We start from the raw sequence: 24,697 nt of genomic DNA, 5'->3' as shown, positions 1-24,697 counted from the left end.
GACTCCCAACCATAAACAACTCACTCAAAACAATGCACTTCCCAGCATCGACATGAACCCTGGAACCAGGGCCTGTAATAAACCAAGATGATAAGTCTGTCCCTTTATTCACTTCAACAACAAAATCGCTGGACCTAACAACACCAGCTATACCATCTCAGGCTCATTCAGTTGTTCATCGTCCAACGATGTATATTCCATCAAGTGTCAGCAATGCCCTTCAACTCTTTATATCGGACAAACAGGTCAGGCCCTTTGCAAAAGAATAAATGGACATAAATCTGATATCAAAATCACAACATTCAAAAACCAGTGGGAGAATATTTTAATTGTCCAGGACATTCCATCTCTGACCCAAGAGTAGCAGTTTTCAAGCAGAGAAACTTCAAAGGAAGACTACAACATGAGATTGCTGAAATTGAGTTTACCTGCAAATTTGGACCAATGGAATCCACCCCCTCCCCTCAGGCTTCAAAGGGACATTGGATTCTTTTTCATCACACATGTTCATTTTCTTCTTTTTACACTCCAACTCTATCAAGCTAATTACAGTATTATTACACCTTATACCTTTTATTTAAATACCCTTCCCACCTTCTGGTTAAATAAAACCCTGCATACTTCCATTTCTAAATGTATCTGAAGAAGGGAGTATTAGCTCTCAAAAGCTCATACTCTGGAAATCCAGTTGGTTTTTAAGGTGCTACTAGACCCAACTCTTGCTCTTCTACTGCATACCAACACAGCTACCCACCTGAAACATTCTTCATCGAGAACTGTGATTCTCGAAAGCTTATGCTACAATAAAATTGGTTAGTCTTAAAGGTGCTACTGGACTCTTTTTGATTTCGCTACTACAGACTAACATGGCTAACTCCTCTGGATCATTTGAATTGTCTGTCCTACATCCCTCATCACACACAGGTGTGCATACAGGGGTTGGGGTCCATAATATAAGCAACTCTATGGCTTTTTAGCTTTATGTCATCAGTTCCATAGCCCAAACATGCCACCTCTGTTTTCTCATTAAGTATATGGTTGATTTGTCACCTTCATCTAGCCTTCACTGAATCTCCAACCTCCTAAGATCACATGATATTAAAAACATTTTTAAGCCCATCATAGCTAAGCCTGGAACAGGATTTTTTGCAGTAATCAGACTGAACTTCTTTGGGATTCCAAGATCAGGTCTGGAGACTGCATTAACATCACCAATTCTATTAGATACACTTGCCATTATACCACTAGTACCACACTAACTATGCTTTGCTGTGTTTTTTCCTGGTAAAAAGAGATATTTACCATTGTTTTCCTCAGAAAATTAATAGACACAATTATCTCAATTGTGAGATTTGCAGTCAAATTTTCAGATGGATCCAAATAAACAGTCACATCTGATACACTCAAACAAATGCCTTGTATTCAAACCAGAAGCAGAAACAGGAACTTCTTTCCAAGTAGAGAGGTTTAGAATCAGGGTGCCCATCCCCCTAAAACCAACAGAGCTTAATTGTGCTTAATTCTCACATCTGCATGGAAGGGGAAAGGATGGTTCTCGTGCTCCAAATTGGGATGGGATGGCTTTTAGGTGGAAGATAGCAATGCCACAAACACTTGTCAGTAAACACAGTTGGACTTTGAAATAAATTTGCCTAGGGTTGGGTTATCAGTTATCTGGGATAAGAGAGAAAGGATCAATAAACATGGATAGAATCCGGCTGTAATTGCTACAAGGAAGCAAGTATGTATGACAGCAGAAAATATGGAGGGTTAGTCATCTTTGGCACATAAGGGGAGTCCAGTGGCACTTTAAAGACAAACAGAATTTATTCCCTTCCAACATAAGCTTTCTGGTGTGGGAGCTCACTTCACCAGATGCATGAGGTGCACATCTGATAAAGTGAGCTCTGACTCCAGAAAGGTTATGCTGGAATAGCAGGATCTGAGTCCCGACTACCTACCTGAAGCTCTGCGACAACAAATTCTGTTTGACTCTAAAGCGCCGCCGGATGCCTGTTTTATTTTGCTGCTACAGGTTAACAAGGCTGCCCGTCTGAAGCGATCATCGTGTCTGGCAGGCTTTCTCTGAGGGGAGGGACTTAGGCTGGAAACAAGTAAGCAGAGGGGTGGCCGCGGCTCCACGGGTTCTGAGGCCAGCTCGGTGCAGGCAAGAGATCTGCAACGGCGCAGTTCCCCGGGAGAGGGCGAGCCAGCAGCGCTCCCCTCGTCCACCGCACAGGCAGCCACTTTGTCTCGGAGGAGCCGCGCGCATGCGCAGTGGCTGACGAGGAGCGGCGGAGTGGGAGGAGGCTGGCGGCTCTCGGCGCTCGCTGGCAGGAGGCGCAGAGCGCGGCGGGGCGGAGGGGCCATGGTCGCCCGTTAATGGGGCAGGGGAGCTCGCGTGGGGTCTGCGCTCGGAGGCGTGGTGGGACGAAGATGACGATGCTGCTCGGGGAGGCCGACCGGTTGCTGCCGAGCCAGCGTAGGCCAAGCATGGAGCCGCGGCAGCTGCTGTAGGCGCCGCCGGGAAGAGGAAGGGGACAAGCAAGCTGAAGAAACAGCCAGAAGCCCCCACCCCCGGGCTGGGGCGGAGACGCAGCGCATCGGGCCAGGTGACGCCCCCCCCCATCGCTCCCTTGCAGTTTCTCCCCCGCAGGCTTCCTGACGGCCTTTCCACCCCCTTTTCTCCCCCGTCGCGCCTTCCTGCGATCTCTCTACCTTCTCCCGGCCCGTTCCGATAACAGCCCCTTCCCATGCTTGGGGCCTTTCCAGTATTTGCCCCTCCCAATGACTCCCCGGTCTTTCGGAGCCCCCCAGGTGTCTCACTGCCTCCCCCGTCTCTCGGAAGCGTTGCAGTCCCGCCCCAAAGAGGGCCCTTCGGAATCTCCTCCCATCTTTGCCCACCCGAACTCCCCGCCGAACTGCTAAAACGGGACCCTCTGTCCCCCCCCCCCCCCCCCCCGGAGCCCTTCTCCGCGGCATGTGCCGCCCTCGAATTCCACCCATCCCTGAGAGTCGGGAAGCCTTTTTGAACCCCCCCCCCCTTTTCTTTTTTTTTTTTTTTTTTTTTTACACGGACGCACGGCGGGGAGGGCTCCCCTCTGCCTTTCCCTGCTGCGCGCTGCTTCCCGGGCGGCGGCGGCTTCTGGCTAGCAGCGAGCTGTGCAGGGGTTACTGGAGTTCAAACGCTGCCGAGCTGGCCGGGGGCCGAGGGAGCCGAGAAAGGGGCTTTTCCGCAGGCGCTGAGTGGAAGCAGCCGTCAGCCTCGCTCGCGGAAGGAGGGGGAGGCTCTGAGCGTGTGGTGGAAAGGTTCAGGTTTCTAAAGAGGATGTGGTGACAGGAGCGGGAGGGAAATCCCAGGGGCGAGGCGGTGACCCAGGTTCTGAGTTCAGCGATAGCTCTTGGGGAGCCCTCAGTTTCCAGAGGGCAAGTCAACAGTGCAAGCTAAAGAGCCTTTGGTGTAGGAGCTGAAACTGGATAAGTGGAAACAAAGTCTTATCAACATTAATGAAGTGGCCACATAATGCATCTCACGTAATAGTGTTTGGTTATCACCAGTTTCCCATTTTACCTGTGAGAAATTGCCTGGCACAAAACCTTTGCATTCCAGTGTTTCATTTAAAGTAGGAAATGGAGGGGACCAAGTTTTATTTAAAGCCAAAGCTTATGTAAGAATCCTTCCTCGTTTCCCTGTCTGATGTTCAAGACACTCTGCTTGTTTCTCCCTTACTGTCATATCTAATTTTTTTAGGTACCTCTTCTTTAAATTAAATCTTGTAATGCTGATTTTTGTTGTTGTTGTTGTTAATCTTCCCCTTTGGGATGGTAGTTCAGTTCCATTGAGTTGAACTTGCACTGGCCAATGAGTACTTATTATTATCACTTATGGGAAAGATGCCTTCATGTCAGGTATTGCTTGTCCTCTGGCAAACAGAGGAAGAGTATGTGTACTAGAAGAACAGTCTGGGTTGGAGAAAAATTACTTTATAAATAATTATACTGTGTTGAAACATCTCTGCAGTTAATTTGCTTATGTTGAGATGCACATTTTGTTTCTAATAAGTGCTGATCTGTTTAATTTTTGTTAGATCTGCTTCCAAGGGGATTCCAAGAAACTGATACTGCTGGGAGCCAGTGTGATGTAGCAGTTAAAGTGTCGGACTAGAATCTGGGGGACCTAGGTTCTAATCCCTGCTCTGTCATGGAAGCTCGCTGGGTGACCTTGGGCTAGTCACACTCTTTAAATGTAACCTACCTCTCAGGGTTGTTGGGAGGATATAATGGAGGAGAGGTGAGTATAAGTGAAGTAAATAAATATATCAGGTTTAATATTTAAGTCGCTGCAGTTCGGTGTGAGAGAAGCAAAGAGTTTCCATTTGCCGCATTGACTTCCAAGGAATAACATGCTGGTACCGTAATGCAGATTTTATATTAAACCTTAGTTTCTCTTACAGAGGAGTATAATTATATACTTCTGTGTACAGTTTCTTGGGACGGAGTCCTGTTCAACTTATTGGGAATAGCTTGCAATGCCTAGGAATGACTATTCTGTTGTTTGATAGGATTTTCAGCAGGCTTCCAGGTAGTACTTTTACCATCTATATACTTCTAGGAAAATTTGTATCAAATTTATGTGGAAGCAGGATTGCCCACTTTTGTTTCCTGGCAAGATTCCTGAGCTTTTAACAGCTACATGGTAAACAGTCATTTAGCAATTTAAACTTTTCCTGGCAAAGGTGTCCTTTGCTGATTGTCAAGTTCCTATCTAAAACACAGGAACTTTTGCAGGGGGGGGGGAGTTGGCAAACTATTTCCATGTAACTTTGATCATGTGTGTGATGAAACCTTATCCATAAATAAAAACAAGACAATGTGGGAAGGAAGGCTTAATTTATGAGTCCTATATTAACACTGCTTCATGATACAGTATTTTGGAATCTCTGTAGTTTTGTTGAAGCAGGAATGGGGGACTGCAGTAACATTTTTCTGACACACGTTTTAACAGGTATGTAGGGATTGCGTCGGTCAAGTATGCTTTAACATACAGTGAGGGGAAGTCCCCTTGAAGGTTATGGAAATTGTTTATTTCTGTTTCTCTCAGCCTTTCAGGTTTCTATGGAAGAACTGCAGATAAACACAATAAAACAGTGCAGAGAATTTGCATTTGGTGCAAAAAAAGTGCATAGCTTTTCTTGTGTTTTATAGCTCGTTTAAAAAAGTCCACACACAGCACAATGTGTATTGCTTTTGGGGCTTCTTAGGTAGTTCATTGGTTGTTCGCACCATTAGAACACTGACTGGTGATTTTATATACCAGCAGCACTTTTCAAGCATTGCATTGCTTGGTAACGTTACATCAAAGTACCGGACTGTAGGAGGTGGCCTTTTTAAAGTGCAGAGATAGATAAGGTTTAATAGGCGTTAAAGTGTTTGATAATTGTGTAGCATCTGTAGATATTTAAATCTGGAGATTGGGGCCATGAACAGGTAAAACCTATCTTTATACAAATTTGAGGAAAGCCTAGGTATGCAGAAAAATCTAAAAAATAAAAAATAAGAGAAGCAGCACCTGTAGCTTTAAGAAACAAATGTGTTTTCAGTGGCTGTTGCTATGTTTCTGTCTGTAAAGGTGAGGGAGACTTTCCAAGCATGCCAGCAATCACCAGGCAAGTTGTTACCACCAAACTAGCATGACTTACCCTGCCCAGCTGCTTGCTGATGTTCAGCAGCAGCCATACCATAAAAGACAATATAATATAGTGGTTAGGGTTTCAGACCAGGATTGGGGAGACCCAGGTTTGAATCCATTATTCTTGATAGATAACCTTGAGCCAGTCACATACTCTCAGCCTAACTTAACTTCACAGGGTTATTATGATTATACCATGGAGAAGAGGAGAATGATGAAAGTTGCTTTGGTGGAGAAAGGTATGATATAAATAAAGTAAGTAAATAATAAATATACCTGATGGGCAGATAAAAGTTTGGTAGGTGGAAGGAATATATAGCAGAAGATGAGGATATAGGATATATGAAAATATACCCTATGTATGGGATGTAAAGATGAGGATATAGGGACTGCCAAGAGCCAGAAGAGAAGAAATAGTGTGGAGAAGGGGATGGAAGGGAAAGCAAGGTGACCAATGCAAGTCTGTACAGGTTCCCGACTATATAACTGGGCCTGGCAGCTGGAACCATACTGAATGCATGCAGGAGGGAAAACTAAAGACTGGGAGGCAGATGAAGGCAGCTTGGTTAGTGGATGGGAAGGACAGAAGGAAGCAGGGAAAGCTATTGGAAGCTTTCAGGGAAGAGAAAGAAGAAATAGTGGGAGGAGGGAGAATGAGGTGACCCCAGCATGTCCAACATCCTGCTAGTGAAATTTAAAAAATGTTTCAATTGATGGGATTTTCATAGGCAAATAATATGGTTAAGTAATTTCTGTAATTAATTTCTGTTGAATACTTTTGGATTTTGAATTGTTTCAAGTGATTTGCATGTTTTTGTTTATAGACGCCTGTGAGTAGCTCCAAAGTAGTCACAGGAGTATTTGCAGGATCAGAACTGCAGCTGACTGTGCAGTAAGGCTAAAATTTACATATTAATGGTCTGTTGGAGCCAAGTGACATTTATGTGGTTCTGCATCCCAGAATGGTGTTTGTGTGTGTTAAGTAGATCTCTCTAATTTGTGTGTTACTTTTAGAAGTCTCAGACCTGAACGTCTGTATTGTAAGATGCATGGAAGTGTAATAATGCAAAATGAACACATTTATGTTTCTTTGAATTGGATCTTGCATTATCTCGTCTGGCATTCTTTTCCATTTGCAGTGCAGCCCTAAGCAGAGGTAAACAGTTCTAGCCCACTTATTCCAATTGGCTTAGAAGGACGTAACTTCGTTTAGGAATGCACTATTAGTTGGGTTAGAATATTTTACTTTCCCAAGCTGTATAATGTCAGTATTTTCATTTTTGGAACCTCACCATCCCTTATGGATCTTCAGTAAATTGCTTCCTTGTTATAGATGCTTCTAATGGGAATTAATCAATGCATCTAACAAGAGTAATGTATGAACCAGTTGTGAGTGAAAGTGGATGTGGACAAACCTCTAGGGGCAGGTTTAGAGGTGTTCAGATATAGCTATGAGTGTTGCCTTCCTCATGTTGAATTTCCACCTTCTAAGTCCTAGATGTGTACATTGACATCCAAATATAACATGAGAAGTAGCCCCAAGAATTTCAGTCTTAAAGCCTTATTTCTTTCACTAGAGTGTTAGAATAACATCCCGAGAGACCTGACGCCTTTCATTTACTTCACAGCCATGGTAAAATCAGTCACTGTGGGATGTTTCACATTGTTAGAATAATTCAGTGCCTGACCTGGAAGGTCTTCCTGTAGATTTCTGCCCTGTGTGTGAATTTCAGAACTGTATTTAATTACTTATCACTATAGCTGCCTCTGGAACAGTATATACCTAGCTGCAGTGGTGGAGGTAATCTTTCCTAATAGCAGGAAGCTGCTTAATATTTTTTTTTTCTTTTAAAACAAGAGTCCTTAGCACATGCCTATTATGGATACCCCATTAAATCGTTTAGCTAGTTTTCGTCCAAATGCTAGTGCATGTTGGGCATACCAAAGCATATTTTCCTGTGTGCTAATGACACTGCTATTATGTACATTTCAGATGCACTATGAGATAGGTGACTGTTTAGCAAACTGGCTTATAATTATGGCTAATTATGGCTAATGTTTAACGGCATTTGGGCTAATAGCCAGATATACACAGTGGGGGATCTGGTGAGAGATAAGGAACAGTTTGCTTCTTTCCCCTCATATGCCTCAAAAAAAGATTTCTATAGGTAGCCAGCCCATAGCATTCCTAAACTGAAGGTGGGATTTTGGTCATTAAAGCACCAAGTTCATGAAGTGGGAAAGTGTAATGTGGCTCTTTATATTCAGAAATTTAGCTATAAACTGCCTCATGGGCTGGTTTTGAGTGTAGAAGAGGAACAATCAGTGTTCCTTGCTTTCAGCTCATGGGCAGTTTCTTTTTTAGGCTGAATTTTTGATAGTGGGCATTTAAACAGCCTCATTGTTTTTTTCCCCCTGTTTCAGAAATAGCTATCTGACTTTTAAAGCCCTGAAACTTATGGACTAGAGCTAGGTTGCAGAGGTGCCCTGCTTCAGAATTTAGAAATGATGCTCTTGTTTCTGAAGCAGGAAAGAATAAAGTGAAACTTTAAATCTAGAACAGCAGGACTGAGTTCAGTGGCACCTTAGAAACCAAGAAGATTTTCAGAGTATGAACTTTCAAGAGTCCAAGATCCCTTCTTCAGAAAGTAAACTTTAAATCTAAAAATTCTGAAAATTGGTCCTGAAAGAAATCATATTGGAAAGTAGAAAGCCAAGCCTTCAGCGCAAACTGCTAGGTTCATTTCACAGTGGAGCAGAATTTCAGCATTTCTCTGCTTCATCAACAACAGCACAGTTCTTTAAGCTATAAAACTCAAATTGTTCTGCAAGTGAGAATCAACAAGTTACAGCATGTTTCCTACATTTTCCATACAGAGCTAAATTTAAGAAGCGCATGAAGAGCAAACTAAAATAAATAGAACATTTTGTTGCAGGTCCTCTCTTGTCAGTTACAGTTTCATTATAGAAGGTTCCTGCTGAATATACTGTATGAATACAACAATATGCTGAAGACTAGAGCCATTGTAATTCATTGGTTAAAGTAATGAACTGTAGGACTGGGAGGCTTGCGTTCAAATCCCCACTTAGCCAAGAAACTCACTGGATAATCTTAGCTAGCCCAACAAATCACAATTTTGAGGTCTATCATTAAGTATAGATAATGAGTTTATTTTTATATGTTTATTAACTTCATTTATACCCCTTGTTCTTTCCCAATGGGGACCCAAAGTGACCTAGATCATTGTCTTCTCCATTTTATCCTCACAACAAAAACCCTGTGAGATAGGATAGGCTGAGAGTGCTTGGCTGGCCCAGGGTCCCCCAGGAAGCTTCTGTGGCAGAGTGGGGATTTCAACTTAGGTCTTCCAGAACCCAGTCCAGCACTTTAATCACTACACCAAACTGGTGTAGTTAAACTGTAAATTGATCGGATTGGCAGCGTAACAACACTGGGCTCTTCAGCAGTCTCTCATAATCGTGTACAGCAAATGTCATTGTAAGGGGGAACAAAGTTACTCTCATGAAACCTGTCTCATGTTCTTCAAACAATGGATGATAATATCCTTGAAAATAATACAATCAAGTTACTTGCTTAGTATTGAGATCAGAATGGGGATCTGACAGAAGAGCAGGGGAATCAGCATAAATTGCAGTACCCTGAAGACTTAAGCGTCATTATGTCTTTAAAACTGCATGGTTGGATTCATGCCAGTATCTTAAAATGCTGGTTTAAGAATGTTTTGTTCCATGTTCTACCACAGAATCTATTTCCTTAATGTTTTCCCCCAATTTCTGCAAAATTTATTGACAACTGCCCTTCCCCAGTTTTCCTCCCATCTCTATGTTACACAGTAGAGCAATTCAGCTGCTTACTACAGTTGTGTTGTAATGGGCAGTGGGTGACTGTTACTGATATAGCTATGCACAGAACCTTGGATCAGACTGTTGCAAATCATAATGTTATGTTATTGCAGCAACCCTCCTAAACATTCATTATCTAATGCAGCTGTTTATAGGATTGAGCTTTTCAGCCTGATAGCATCTGGTTTCCCTGCAACAAAAAAACCTTGTGCATCAAAGCTGCTATTAAACCATTCTTTAGCATGTTTAGTATGCAAAATGGTTTACAATGCTTATCTCTTAATATTGGTCATTAAATTTTAATCGATTTCTATTTGTGGTGCCTGAGTTGCAGTTTATGTAGCAACAAGCATTAACAAGCCTCCCAAGTAGAGCAGTTTGTCTGCAGTGGGAAAATTCATAGTGGGTTAAGCAAAGCATTGTAATCCAGGAAGATGCTCTGAGCATCATGGTTGGGATCCAGCTTACTTTCTTGCTGTTGAAAAGGGGAGGACCTTTTTGACTACCAGAAGGGTGCTATGGGATGAGAACTACAGAAAGGAGGGAACTTAGGTGAGATTGGTTGGAAAAGCTTGCTGGATCCAACCCCATGGATACAGTCTTTAAAAAAAATGCAGGTTGTAGTAGGACATTATTCTACTGTAGGCATCTTCAAAATAGATGCTGATCAGTAAGTAGAAGCAGAATGGTTTATTGTATGTATACACATAGAGCTTTCCAGAATTTTTCACAAATACAATGAAGTTTTTTGTGGTTGTGTGAACACAGTGTGTAATAAGTGACTGCAAAATAAGTGTAAGCATGTTTTCAGGGTTTTTTTTTTTAGCTCTCCCTCCTATTAGTTATTTTCAACTTTAACAAGTATTTACCAAGTTAATGGTAACTAGCTGTGTTAATCTATTGCAGAAAGATAATTCAGTCAAGTTATTTTCATAGCACATTTTATGATTCTCTGTGTATATTAATTTCAGCAGCTTTGAAAAACCTGTAAAGTAAATCAGGACTAAAATGTTTAAAATTTTGCTGTTCTGCAGTTTATTGTTCAGAGGTTTATTGTTCAGAGGAAATGGTAAGGCTGATCACGACCTGTCCAGATGCCTCTGCCCAGCAAGCATCATCGTTTAGTTGGCACATGACCAGCTCACTCACATCCAAATCTCTTGGTTCTGCAGCCTATTATCCTTCACGGTTATTGAATTATACAGTGTATAATGGGTTGATGCAATAATTAACTTGAACATTCACACTTCCTGCTTTGGGTTGGACTGTCAGACAGTAGTTTGATTAATTCATTTGCACCAAAGGTGAAAATACCACTTTTCTTTTCATGTGATCTTGCTGCTATATTTGAGACTAATTTATTATATATATAATATCACATGATAAAATACCTTCTGAAAGATTTCTTTTTTCACCCAGCAATCAGCCTTTTACTCAGGTATGAAACATCTTTCAGAATTCTTGCTATGACATCTCAATTTACAGCTTTATGAAATATGAACACATAAATAACATTTAAAATAACAGCTGCTGTAGTAAACTGCAGAAAACGGGAGGATGCAGTAGAATTTCTGCCTTACCCTTAACTACAGACTTGCTGTGAGAAATATTTACTATCCATTTGGGACTTTAATAGTAAGATCATTTACAGGCTTGTGAAATACAGAAGAACTGTACTATTTATTTATACCAATGTATTTAAAAAAAAGTCCCCAAATCTAAAAACAATTTCTTTTCATTGTTAGTTTGTGTGATTTCTGCACAGGTCAGAAAAAGGGGGATAAATAAAAAGATAAAATGTTTGGTCTTACTGTAGTTATCAACTTCAGCACCTCTCTTTTTCTGTGTTAACTTTTTGAGAGCAATTTAGTTTTCACAAATCATTCAGCTATCAGGTGTAGCTTTGTTCTTATTGACCGTTTTCTCTTAAGTCCAGCATCCCATGTGATCACGTTTTTAATTTGCTTCTAATTTTAAAAACATGTATTTAGATTTTATATTTGTACTGTGGCATTCACTATGCTGTGTGGGTAGTTGCTGTGGGCAAATACTCACGATTTTCTGCTGTACGTGGATTACAGAAGCCTCAGGATCATAGTAAGCAGGTCATTCATAATTTATAAAACCTGTCACATTTATGAGTGTGTGTGTTACATTTTCACCTGCATTGTTGGTAGCATTGATTAGCTGGTGTCACTCATTGTGTTGGCTCATATTTTGAATTTACTGGATCGAACTACAGCTCCCAGGCAGCAGTTCGAGATTATATGAAATATTTGTGATTCAGTTTAGAACATATGATGCTTATGAAGCACATGCTCAGCTTTTGCAATCAGGCAGGAAAAACTAACAAAGCTGGAATATTTGAATAACAAGCCTCACTGCTAACAATTTACAATTCAAACTGAATAATGTTTACTTCTCATGAACTGGTCTCATTGAGAAATGCAGATAAGAATAGTGAGGAAACTTTATATAGAAGTATGTGCATAGTAAGAGGTTGCCCAGGTTGGCATGTGTATGATCAGCAGCCTTCTTCCCATCTGCATTGTGTTGCATGTGTGAAAGTCACTGCTATAGTACTGTTAAGTATAGGAGGACCATTAATTCAGTGTACAATGTACAATTTGGAGGGGTAAGGTAAGCTGTGATTGTGGGTGTTTAAGTGCTGTGAACATCTTGAAATGGAGTTGAAATTCTTGGAGGGTGTTCATGTCATGGTTCTGAGAGAAAATACATTGTACTTCGTCATTTGTTTAAGGAGAAGTTCCTTGTTTTATTTTCCAGTTCTGGGGACATAGTGATATAACTTGGTGTGTCATATTTTTATCAATTTATTAAATTATGTCTATCTCACTTTCCTCCAGAGATTTATCTCCAGAGAGTTAATAAAATGCCAGTATGGCAGAAAAATACGGTAAAAGCACAACAAGATGAAAATCACTTCCTTTTGATATGGTTGGTGTGATGGTGGAAAGGAAGGGATAGTCATCTGGGTGTTTGCATTTTTTAAATAATGACTTTTGTGGGCATTACATATTTTTGTCACTTGCAGGAATAATCCCTGGGTGGCCAAAGGGTTGGATTGAAACAAAACAATCTCTAATTGGCTTGTTTCAACCACTGTTTGCTAATTCTTAATAGAGATTGAGTAACTGAGTCTGATAATATCTTGCTTTCTAAGCCCTCTGTAATTTGGTTCCAGTATGAATGACTTTTACAATAATACATATCCAGAAAAGCACACAAAAGTTGAACAAATATTATTTTTAACACTTTGGATATTCAACGCTTTATAACTAGAGACTCAAGCTTTATATAACCAGTATTCTTCATTGCTTTCATAAGTCACATAGTCATAAATATCTTGGGATCTTGGGAACTACTTTGCTGGATCCATTTCTTTCCTATAGTCCCCAGCCAAATGTACCAGGAGGTCCATAAACAGGACTTGATAGAAAAAGGTGCCACCTGTTTTTATCCTCAGCATGTGGTACCTGGAGGTGTACTACCTCCAAACATGAAATGTTCCACTGAGATACCATAGCTGAATTTGTGTAAGCCTTATTTAAAACCAAGTAAGATTGTAACTGTAAAAAAAACTTGTGGTAATTAATTCCATTAGTTAATCTTGTATTGTTTGAACAAGTACTTCCTGTTCCCTGTCATGAATTTGTTACTTATCATTTTCATTGGAGAATCTCAAGTTCACTGTCCATGCACCAGTAACATAACTTTACAAACCATTACTATCTTTTCTTAGTTGTCTTTTTTCCTGTTTGAAGATCTGAGCCTTTTTAAACCTTTCTTCTTAGGGAAGATACAGTTCTGTGTATCTGTGGTTAAACAATAGAGAAAGTATATTGAATTGTATGATACTTTTCCATTCTGTACTTTAGAAGCATTTTTAGTAGTATCCAAAACATCATATTAGAATTTACTGCCGAAGAATTAAGGATTGGAAGGATAGCCACAAAGGGCTGAGTGTTGGTTTGTTGGTAAAATTATATGTTACCTTGATGGTATTGTCAAATGAAGCTGGCTACGCAGTCCATTGTGGCTGATTTTTTAAATTAATTTTGGACTGTATCCCAAAATGAAAATGCTTCCTGTTGCCCTGTCCCTTCATCTCATACAAACTCATTTTCTCCCTCTTTCTCCAGCTCCATTGCAAGACAAAGGTTTGGTGGATCAGGAGCTGTGTGCTTCTGCTTCCTTTTTTATAACTGTAATCTGCAAAGATACTGTCTTTAGTTTGTTGGAACTGTTAAACACCAGGTGCTTTTCTCATCTTAATGGTGATACTAAATGCAATTTTATTTCATTTAATGTGGTGTGAGAGTCAGGAGTCCTTTACTCTTGTTTTCCTTCGTAGTAAAAGCAAATATTAATGGCCTTTCCATCATCACTTCTTTTTTAGATTTAACTTAAATGCATCATTATGAATAGGTAGAAATGAATAGCCATTCACTGAGTCTGTGTTGGATTTAAACCAGAGAGATCTGCGTTTGAATACCCCCCTGGACTAAGAAGCTCACTGGGTGGCCTTGCATCAATCACTCTGCTTTAGTTTAGTGCTTTTCAAACTATCTGATGTGGTGGACTGGCAGTTTTTTTCCAAATGTGCCAAGGACTAGTACTGTATTTGTGCTTTATTGCTTGCTACCATGTTTGCATATGCACATAGCTCATCAGATCAGAAAAACTAACGTTATTCACTGTATTTATTGGGCTGGGAGTGTGCATACTAAGTGTAGTGTAACACTGACTTGTTAACCGCTCTGAGTGTGGCACTAATCTGTCCTGAAGAGTGGGATATAAGCACAAGGTTATTATTATTATTGAAATACAGGGAAAAGTGACTGCAAGGCTGTGCATCTGCAGATAGTGTGGATTTCTATTACCCATTTACAATGCACAAAAATATTAGTTATTTTAAACCTCAGTGAATAAAGACAGTGTGTGTTATGTGCCGTCAAGTTGCCTCTGACCTATGACGACCCTATGAATGAAAGACCTCCAAAACGTCCTATCATTAACAGACTTGCTCAGATCCTGCAAACTGGAGGATGTGGCTTCTTTTATTGAGTCAAGCCATCTCGTTTAAGTTTTCCTCTTTTCCTACTGCCTTCCACTTTTTCTAGCATTATTGACTTTTCCAGAGAATCTTGTCTTCTCATGATGTGACCAAAATACGATAGCCTTAGTCTTGTCATTTTAGCTTTTAGGGAGAATGCAGGCTTGATTTGATCTAGTACCCATTTATTTGTCTTTTTGGCTGTCCATGGTATCTGCAAAACTCTCCTCGAGCACCATATTTTAAATGAATCAGTTTTCTTCCTGTCTGCTTTCCTCATGGTCCAACTTCCACATCCGCACATAGCAATGGGGAATATCAAAATTTGGATTATCTTGATTTTGGTTCCCAGAGAGACATCTTTATCTTTAAAGATCTTATCTAGCTCCCTCACAGCTGCTCTTTCAAGTCTGTGTCTTCTTCTGATTTCTTCATTGCAGAAAACCCTATGCTGAGACAATCCAAAATGAATAAAGAGGTTAACAAAAATAATATAAAAGATAGAAAATAAAAGATACTAAATTGAAGACACAGTAATTTTGAAAATACAACCCCCCCCCCCACAAACCATCCTTAACTGGATGCAACCCCCCCCCCAACCCCACCAGGGGACAGGGGGCATTAAGCTTTGGAGACTTGAGTGCAGCAAAGCACTCAGAACCTGCCATTCACACCAACATATGCCTGTTGAAATCCATGTGTGTACCCACAACTCTCCAGTCTTCAAATGGTGTTTCAGTGCCCCAGAAAGTTTACGACATTCAAGCAAGTGCCCCCAAGCATGTGCAGACTTTCGCCACTGAGCAACCCACGGCCCTGGCGAGGAAATCTCCCAAACCAGAAGTTCCAGGGCAGTGCCTCTCAGCCAAGGAGGTATTCTATGCTGAATGCCACCAGCAGATGCAGCGAGACTGGCCAGAAGGCTTCTCCTCAGCTTGAACTGCCACATGGGAAGAGGTGACAGCGGCACAGCAGGCCATTTGAGCACCTATCAGAGTGGTCTCATTTTAGGCACATATGGCGTATCTCTCTTCCAGGACTGTGCAGAAACAGGCCCCCTGCCCCAGCAGCCCTCCAAGTCTTGCCTAACCTGCTCTGTAGGGATTGTGGGGGACTCACTCCACCTTATCCTAGGAGGCTGAACCCCCACATTCTGCCTCCAAGCCTCCACTAGGAGCACTATATCAGCCAGGGCAACTGCTGGTGCTCCTGCCCCCACAGCCAAGTGAGAGTGGGGGCTGCCTTGCACAGATGAGCCTGTACCTCAGGAGAGACCCTCAACTTGCCCCAGCTGGAGCCCTACAGCCTGCCCTCCCAAGAAGGATGGTCCTTGCCCCCATCAGCCTTCCTGAGAAACCCCTGCTCCAAACGTGCTCGCACCTTACCCTATAGCAGCATGGCCAGCTCAGGGAAAAGGGCAATTGCCCTCTTTCTCCCTCCCCCCTTGCATTGGTGCAGCCACCCTCCAAAAGACTCCTGCAGACCAGCAGCTGAGGGCTCACAGACCGGAACCAGTCCATGGACCATCACTTTGAGTAGCATCAGTCTATCTCACAGGGCCATAAGATTTTTCTTCACAGGATGAAGTCTGTCCTATGCCACACTGAGCTGCTTGGAAGGAATATAAGAACTAAATGTGGGGAATAATGACTGACTGACAAATGGATGTCATAACGGTTGGGTGGGTATTTTAATTGTGCTAACAGCTCATACCACTAAACATTATTGACCCTATCAAAGCCATTGCTGTGACATCTATCTCAAATATGGCACATGTGAAAAGGTTGGGCACAAGAACCTATGGCAAATGATTTGGTTGTTCAAATAACGTCGGTTTTTCTCAGTGGAACAGTAGACCTGGGGTGGCAGTTCCATGGGGGCAGGTTTGAAGATCAAACTAGTCTAAACTGTCAGCAAGTCTAGATATATTTGTCAGGTCAATAAGTAAATAACTACCAGGACTTACGACTTTTATCTTTTTTCTCCAAATTTGAAGATTTTTTTTAAAAAAACAATTAAAAGTAAATACTTATGTTGGACTGCATTTCTTTTCAGTGGGTTAAAGTGAGCATAAATTACCAAGAAGGTATTAAAGGTACTTTACATGATGTGCTAGGTCATCAAAACCAAAACCGAGGAAGAAATGCTTGCAATCCCAGAGTTGTCCTGAGAGGGAAAAGTGATAGGGCTTTGTAAATTACAGTGCGAGTGCAGGCTATGTACATTGAACCATTGTGTGTTGTCCGGTATTAAATGGATGCATCTGAATCACATAATCATTTCTTCTCTAGCAACAGATACTATATCAAGCTGAAGATAAGAGTTTCAGTTGCGTATTTTGCAGCAGTATATCAACTGGATTTTATAGACAAAATTTTAAATATGCTGTTTATGCTGCTCTGGCATGGGTAAGATCAACTATTCTGTGAAAACTCTGTTGCTGTTTCTCCTTCGCTACAGTGCAGCTGCTGCTTATCATCTACAAGTATTCTGTTTCGTGTTGTCATACTGTGACCACGTTGCTTCTTTCCCCACAGCTGTGTTCATAGTTCTCATCAGCTTTCCTTTGCAGGTCTCAGTTCAGATTCCCATACTGCCAGTTTCTTTGGGCTTGTGATGGTTCCTGAATGGTACTGGCATCTGCCCTACAAACATTCCAGATATCACAATAACTGTGTTTCGTTTTTTAGGAATAACTCCATATCACATGCATACGGCAGTAACATTGGTTCATGTGGATCACTGTGTACAAAAGGCAGCTTCCATAGGACCTGTTTTTATTGCAGCATATTCCTGGCCTGAAGTACTGCTATATATCTGGACTCTCAGTTCTTTGTCAGTCCTGTACTCTACTCAACATTTACTGCTGCTTTTGTTGCATTTTCTTAACTTGTTATGTAGTGCTGTTGTAGTATTTTCTACTAGATCTCAGGACATTTTGGAATTGAGGGCCAGCTGCTTAGCCAAGCCATCTTGAAATCCCTTCTGGAAATTTTTTCCCGGTTGTAAAAGCTAAACTGATGATTCAGTGGCAAGAATTGTGGGAAATGAAAAATAACAAGCTGTTTGAACTCACATTTGTTAGACGGCACCAAGTGCATCTCTTTTGAGGATTGTAGGCATGAAAACCTCCTGGCTTAGGTTGAAGTGATGGTTCCACCATATGAAAGGCTTGTAACATCAGTTTAAAACAGTTAAACATGGTATGCATTAATGCTTAAGTAGATGTTTCTGGCAGGGTAGTGAATTTATCTATATTGTGTAGTAAAGAACATAGTCTTTCTCCCTCTTGCAGTATTAAAAGCAGATGTCTCGTCCTCTTCACTTTATAGTCTAATGACTAGTTTTATGAGGATTGGATATTACCATACTTTTCTGTTCTTTATTTTGGATGTATGACCGCCCCCCCCCCCCTTTTTGACTTAATTTAAATGGTACTAGAGGCATTTTTAAATTTAAAAAATATAAAATATTTTATTTAACGTAGATGGGAAGGATCAGGTGGAAAATTTCTGAGGTAACTCAATATAGATAACTCTGAGGTAAAATCAGTACATACACAAACTTGAGATCTAATATTTCAGACTAATGAGAGTTTCTTAAACTCTTCACAGTTACTTAAATCTTTTGTTCCAGTGTTTCCCCAAACACTTTAGTATACTTTCTGAGTATTCCCTTACTCATTGGTTTCTAGAATGCTGGTACTCTCTTTCTGGTCCCTAAACCCCTTCTCTTGAAACACCAGTACTTGTTTTCAGTTTTTAACTGATTCTTAAGGTCTCCAAAGGCAGTTTCTAACCACACCAGACCAGGGATCTCTTTACTCTTCAGGGCTAATTCCCTATTTGAATGGGTAGGGAAATTCTCCTCTCACTAGAACAGCGATGGTGAACCTATGGCACACATGCCACAGCTGGCACGCAGAGCCCTCTCTGGGCACGCGAGGCAAGTCACCGGATCGCCAGTTCCAGGGCTCATTTGGAGGGGGGAACGCCTGGAACGGCGTTCTGAGCAGAGATCACATGGGTTTTGGCCCTGCCCACGTGATCCCTTTTCCTCAACGCTGCCTCCCTGCTGCCGTCTCTTTAGCAGCAGGAAGCAGAGGCAGCAGCCGGGCTGCTCGGGCTGGCTTTCTAAAGAAGAGTAAGCTGCTTTGATTTAACTTGCTTTACTTTCAGTTGTGGCTCTTGAGTGAGTGAGAGAGAGGGGGAGAGAGTGCTTGCAAGCTGCTGATCTAAAGAAGGGCTAACTGCTTTGATTTAACTTGCTTTACTTTCAGTCATGGCTCTTGAGAGAGAGAGTGCTTGCAAGCTGCTGGTCTAAAGAAGGGCAAACTGCTTTGATTTAACTTGCTTTACTTTCAGTCGTGGCTCCTGAGTGAGTGAGAGAGAGGGGGAGAGAGTGCTTGCAAGCTGCTGATCTAAAGAAGGGCTAACTGCTTTGATTTAACTTGCTTTACTTTCAGTCATGGCTCTTGAGAGAGAGAGTGCTTGCAAGCTGCTGGTCTAAAGAAGGGCAAACTGCTTTGATTTAACTTGCTTTACTTTCAGTCGTGGCTCCTGAGTGAGAGAGAGAGAAAGAGAGAGATGTTAATTAGTTGGGACAATTGTTTGAGTTGTTTTTTCTTAACTAAAACCTCAGTATTCAGGTTTAATTGCAGTGCTGGAACTTTGAAAAAAATAAGTTGGTTTTGTGTTGCAGTTTGGGCACTCAGGCTCAAAAAGGTTCGCCATCACTGCACTAGAAGATGTATCCCCTTTCTTTGGCCTGAATGGGAGTCTGCTCCTACTTCCAAAACTTCCTTGCCAACTTTCCCCCAGTTCTCCTGTCTGTGTTAAACTGCTCTCAGTCAGGGCTGAATCTCCAGATAGTCAGCACTCAACTCCTCTCAGACTCTCCTCTCCCCAGCATCTAGTTCAGGAGTTTTTCTCTGTTCAACTCATGCTACCCAATCAGATTCTTGAAGTAGCCTGTGTCACTCAAGGCTCTCTGTTTCTGTGAAGAATTAACCCTTCACAGCCCTTCAGTTGTTTGTACAGGACTTAAAAAGCTTTTATAAAGTGCAGTCTGTCATAGGGTGATATTAAAAAAATTATTTTGATAACACTTGGATGCAAATTATCTTTCGAAATGTATATTCCTGTGTTTTGGAGCAATATGGCCTGGCTGATGCTCTGCCATGAATCTTTACCTACCTATTACTGATTTAAATTGTAGTCTGTGAAAATGCATGTTTTCCTTTTTGGCTTTGTCCTCCTCCCCCGGAAAGCATTTATTACATCAAAAATCTCACGCCTGGGGGCGAGGCGTCGTGAGCGTGCATGCCAGACGTGTGAAGTTCAGGCTTCTGACTCAAACTCCCTACCGATTTAAGCAGCTTTTAACCCGAGCTCTTCATAGCAAATCATGGGCAAAACAGGAGGTAATAAAAATAAGGCTTCAGAATTGACCGTACAAACGGTTAAAACCTTTTTCTCACCATCTGAATCAAAGAATGGGGCTGAGATGGAGCTGCATGCTGCAACCAAGATGGCCGCTGCCCCCTGCCAGTCGGAAGGCAGATGACAAAGAAATCCAGGTACTGGAAGCCCATATTAATCTCAAACTAGATCAACTTGAGGAGAAATTTGCTAATCGGATGGAAAAGTTTCTTAAGCCTATGAATGAGCAGCTAACCCTCATTAATGAAACTCTTCAGCAAGTTACTAAAACAGCTGACTCAGTGTTAGACCTCAGCCTGTCTTTGCAAAAAGACGTGCGCATAATGCAAGCAAATGAATGCTGGCTGAAAAATAAAATCATGGGTCTAGAGAATAGAATAAAATACAATAATTTGAAATTCCGCGGATTTACAGAGTCGGAAGAAGGCACAGCAGATTTAACTGCGTTCTTATCAGGCTTGCTTGCTCATGAGCTGCAGTTGGAGAAGGGGGTGGCACCAACCATATTGTCTGCTTACAGGCTGGGTTCCCCTCAAATTCTGAGAGCAAATGCTAACAGAGACATTGTTGTCCGCTTTTTGGATTTCCGTACCAAAGAAAAAATCATTCAAGAAGCAAGGAAAAGAGGCACGTTTTCTTTTCAAGGGAAAGAAATACAAGTCTTCCAGGACCTGTCGAATGAAATGCTGCTGCATAGGAAAGAGCTTAAGCCTGTCACCTCAACGCTAACTAAAGCGAATATCAGATACAAGTGGGTGTCATCGACTAAGCTACAGGTCGCACATCAAGGCAGAGTTCTTTATGCAGTGGATATAGTCTCTGGCCTGAAACTTCTCACCGATTTGAACTTGCCAACCCAAGATTTGATTGTCAACCCACCAGAAAACATCACGGCTCAAAACCTTCCCACTCAAGAGAGATGGATCACGATCCCCACGAAATCATCTTCTTGAGCTAGAGATTTTTCACCAATGTCTCCTGTTTGGCTCAGCTTTTGATGTGAAGAGCTTGCAAGGAATAAGGGGGGTGGGGGAGGGGGGAAGGAAAAGGGGGGATTTTGGCTTGTTTCTTTTTTGTCTGAGAACTGACTGTTCTCTTCTGTCGCTACCCTTATCTTTTTTCTTTTTCTCTCGCTGCCCTTCACCCTTTAATCTCCAGCTATTGTTTCATCTTTTTTTTTGCCAATCTGCGGTCGGGGGGGGGAGTGGGAGTTACCTGTTTTTCATTCTAGTTCCCAAATTTCTTAGGGACCTCCATATATAGGGAGGTAACGATTTCTTTTCTCCCTATTAGTTGTACAGGAAATTTCTTTCTGTGCTTCTGGAGGGGTTAGCTCTTTGGTTCCAAGGAGCTATAGTTTAGGTTAGTTATGTCTAAGTTGTTACTGGTTGAGGGGGTGTTTTGGGTTAATTGGTACTGTTAATGTTTTTCCCTGGGAGGTCTGGTCATTCTTAGCTTCCTATGGTAAGCTGTGCAAGGTAAAGGAAGAAGCAATTCTTCATTCTAGAGCTGTATTTCTTTTGTCTGAGTTTATTACTTGTACTCTGCATCAGCTTAGCCTCTTCACAATGTTAAGTCATGACAGGGAAAATTAAAATTGTTACTTTCAACTGCAGAGGCTTAAATAACCCCATTAAGCTCAAACGTGTTTCCACAGCTTTAGCACAGCAGAATGCAGATATATTATTTTTACAGGAGACCCATTATAAAAAGGAAATGCCTCAGATACTGAAATCTAATAGATTTAATTTGCATTTCCAAGCTCCCGGCTCCTCAAACGCAAGGGGGGTTGCAATTGTATTTTCGAAAAATACCAAATTTCAATGGGTAGACTCTGAAGTGGACCATAGAGGAAGGTTCATATTTATCAAAGGGAACCTGGAGGGGACAAGGGTAACCCTAGCTTCGATTTATGTGCCTAATGATAAGCAACTTGATTTTTTCCATGAAACCTTTTCCAACCTTATGTATGTTTGCTGAAGGTGAGATTCTGATTGGGGGGGGGGACTTTAATTGTATAGCTGATTTAAATTTGGATCGGTCCCAGAGGGATGGGAGACGTTGCAAGAAAACACCACGTCAACTGAAACTACAAATGTTGTGTGATAAATTTGCTTTTAAGGATGTCTGGCGAGCTCACCATGGAGTAGAGAAAGATTTTACTTATTTTTCAGCCCGGCATCAAGTTCATACTAGAATCGATTTTATTCTGGCCTCCAGTAAACTTTATCAAAATTTAATTTCTTCTAATATTGGGAGTAAAATTTGGTCGGACCATGCCTGGGTGGAAAGTCACTTGAATTTAGACAATAAAATAATACAAGAAACTGATTGGCTATTAAATAAATCCCTTTTACTAAACCCGTCTATACATAAAGAAATAGAGAAAATACTTGAAAATTATTTTAAAGAGAACGTTGCAGGGGAGGTCTCCCAGGCAACAATTTGGGATGCTATTAAGGCAGTGGTCAGAGGGAAAATCATCTCAGTAGCCTCCTTCTACAAGAAAGAAAGAGAGAAATTAAGATTGGACATTTTAAGCAAAATCCAAGCACTAGAAATTAAGCAAAAAAAAATTAATACTAAAAAAGTTTACAAACAACTTCTGCTTGAAAGAAAGAAGTTGGAATCTCTAGAGTCCTCTAAAATCAAGAAGAACTTACTTTTCTTAAAACAGAAATTTTGGCACAGAGGTCCTGGAACACTTCGCTTGCTTGCTTGGAAAGTAAAAAAAAAGTTCTCAGCCCACCAAATTAATCTGATTAAAAAAGGCAATAAGGATTATACTTCCAATAACAGGGAAATATTGGGAGTATTTTACAACTTCTACTCTAAGCTCTATAGAACCACAAACCCTTTTATATCTGATATTGACAACTTCTTAGCATCCTGCACTTCCCTAAAAAGTCTTAGGCCAGCACATAGGGAATTCTTGGAGTCGCCCATTTCTCTCCAAGAAATCACAGAGATTATCAAGAAGCTTAAACTTAACAAAACTCCTGGCAGGGATGGTTTTCCTGCCGAATTTTATAAAAGCTTCACACATAGCTTAGCAGAACCACTCAGGTTGACTTGCAATGCAGTTCTTACCCAGGGCATCTTCCCTCAGTAATGGAATGAAGCCTCGGTCATTGTGATCCCCCCAAAAGGTAAAGATGTCACCCTCCCATCCAGGGTGGATTTGATTTAAATCACTAGTCAGTAAGTCTTGATTTAAATCATAGTTTTCTACATAAAGACTAATTCTTGCTGGTATAACTTTAATATGCAAGTAATGAAGATTTTTAGAATAACAACTTTTCATATTAGTTTTACAGTTGTATAAAATATTGATTTTAATACTATTAGAAACACATAGTTAATTTATTGTGAGATGAATTATCCCCAGTTTAGGTTAATCATTCATATTTGGACAACTTTTCTGTTGTACTTTATTGGAAGGAGAAAAATGATCATTACCTTAATAATAACAATTTAAATAGTTTTATTTATTCAACTGAAACAATGACATTACAGCATATGTTATTTGCTTAAACAAACATCCATGTTTGTTAACTAATTTGGCTAAACAAAATATATATTTTTTAAGAAACTTAGACTGTCAGCCCAGCCTACACATGAAAAACTTAAATACTGTCCTCTGTAGCTCACTCGTCATCTTCTTCATCTTCTTTGTTCATAATCTGGAAAAGAAAAACAAGCTTTCCTGCTTTATCGGGTCCCAAACGATTTCTCAATTTAGAATGAATGAGTCCAAAGGAAGAGAATATTCTTTCAACGCCTGCAGAAGAAGCTACTGCTGTTAAAAGTGAAATCATTACTTGAACAGTCTAAATCCAAGTGCTTAAGTGACTTCCACCAGTTCACTGGTGTGACTTTCTTTAAAATATCTTCAGCAAACATATATTTCTTGAATGGTTCCCCCTTAGCTCTGAAGTTTATTATAGTTGGCATTACAGATGGATGATTGCTGGATACCCATGTCATAGCTAACTCCTCTTCCTCAGCACTTAAGTTTTGACCCTGGTACTGGATATTGACAATATTTGCCAAAAAATGAGCTGGAGACAGTGCTTGTCCCATTAGTTTTTTAAATGCTTGTAATTTAATTCTGTCCATGTGTAGTTCTGTTTTTAAGTGTTCACTCAGTTCCTTCCAAATTTCAACAGCATCAGCAATAAAACAGCTATTTTTCCGTATTTTGTTTAAAGCTTCAGAGATGGGTTTCAGGATGCTCAGCATATGTTCAACATTTCTCTTAAGCCCAATGTTGAGGATTTTGGCCGTGACAGTGCCATCTATTTTATCTCGATTTTGTTCACAAACTGTCATCAGAATAGGCCAGTTCTTGATATACTGCTCAAAACAGTCCACCACAGAGTTCCATCTAACATCTTGTGGGAGCGTTAGCTTGGTTCCACCCATCCTTTTCAGAGCTGCTGCAGCAAAATGATTGTTACGGAAGTATTTAGCAATTTCAACAACATTAGTCTTTATTTCTGGAACACTTAAGTCTTTGGCTAAGAGGTGCAGCAAATGAGCACTCCAACCATATGTTATTAGCTTTGTATTCCCTTCCTGCTCTTCTAAATTTCTTCTCATCTTGGATACATTTGCAGCATTGTC

General features: G+C 40.9%; 1 protein-coding gene across 1 annotated transcript in view; it reads left to right on the top strand.

Moving 5' to 3' along the window:
- The first annotated feature begins 2,291 nt into the window (after window positions 1-2,291).
- The window catches only part of RNF145 (ring finger protein 145), a 119,392-nt gene continuing 96,986 nt past the window's right edge, over window positions 2,292-24,697 (top strand). The window contains exon 1 of the mRNA XM_054977383.1: window positions 2,292-2,612. The gene's annotated coding sequence lies outside the window, so the exon portion shown is untranslated. The remainder of the gene's footprint in view (window positions 2,613-24,697) is intronic.

This window comes from Eublepharis macularius, chromosome 4 (assembly GCF_028583425.1).
Source record: "Eublepharis macularius isolate TG4126 chromosome 4, MPM_Emac_v1.0, whole genome shotgun sequence".
Taxonomy (NCBI): Eukaryota; Metazoa; Chordata; class Lepidosauria; order Squamata; family Eublepharidae; genus Eublepharis; species Eublepharis macularius.
Note: the sequence above shows the minus strand (reverse complement) of the source record. Positions and strands in the feature narration are given on the sequence as shown.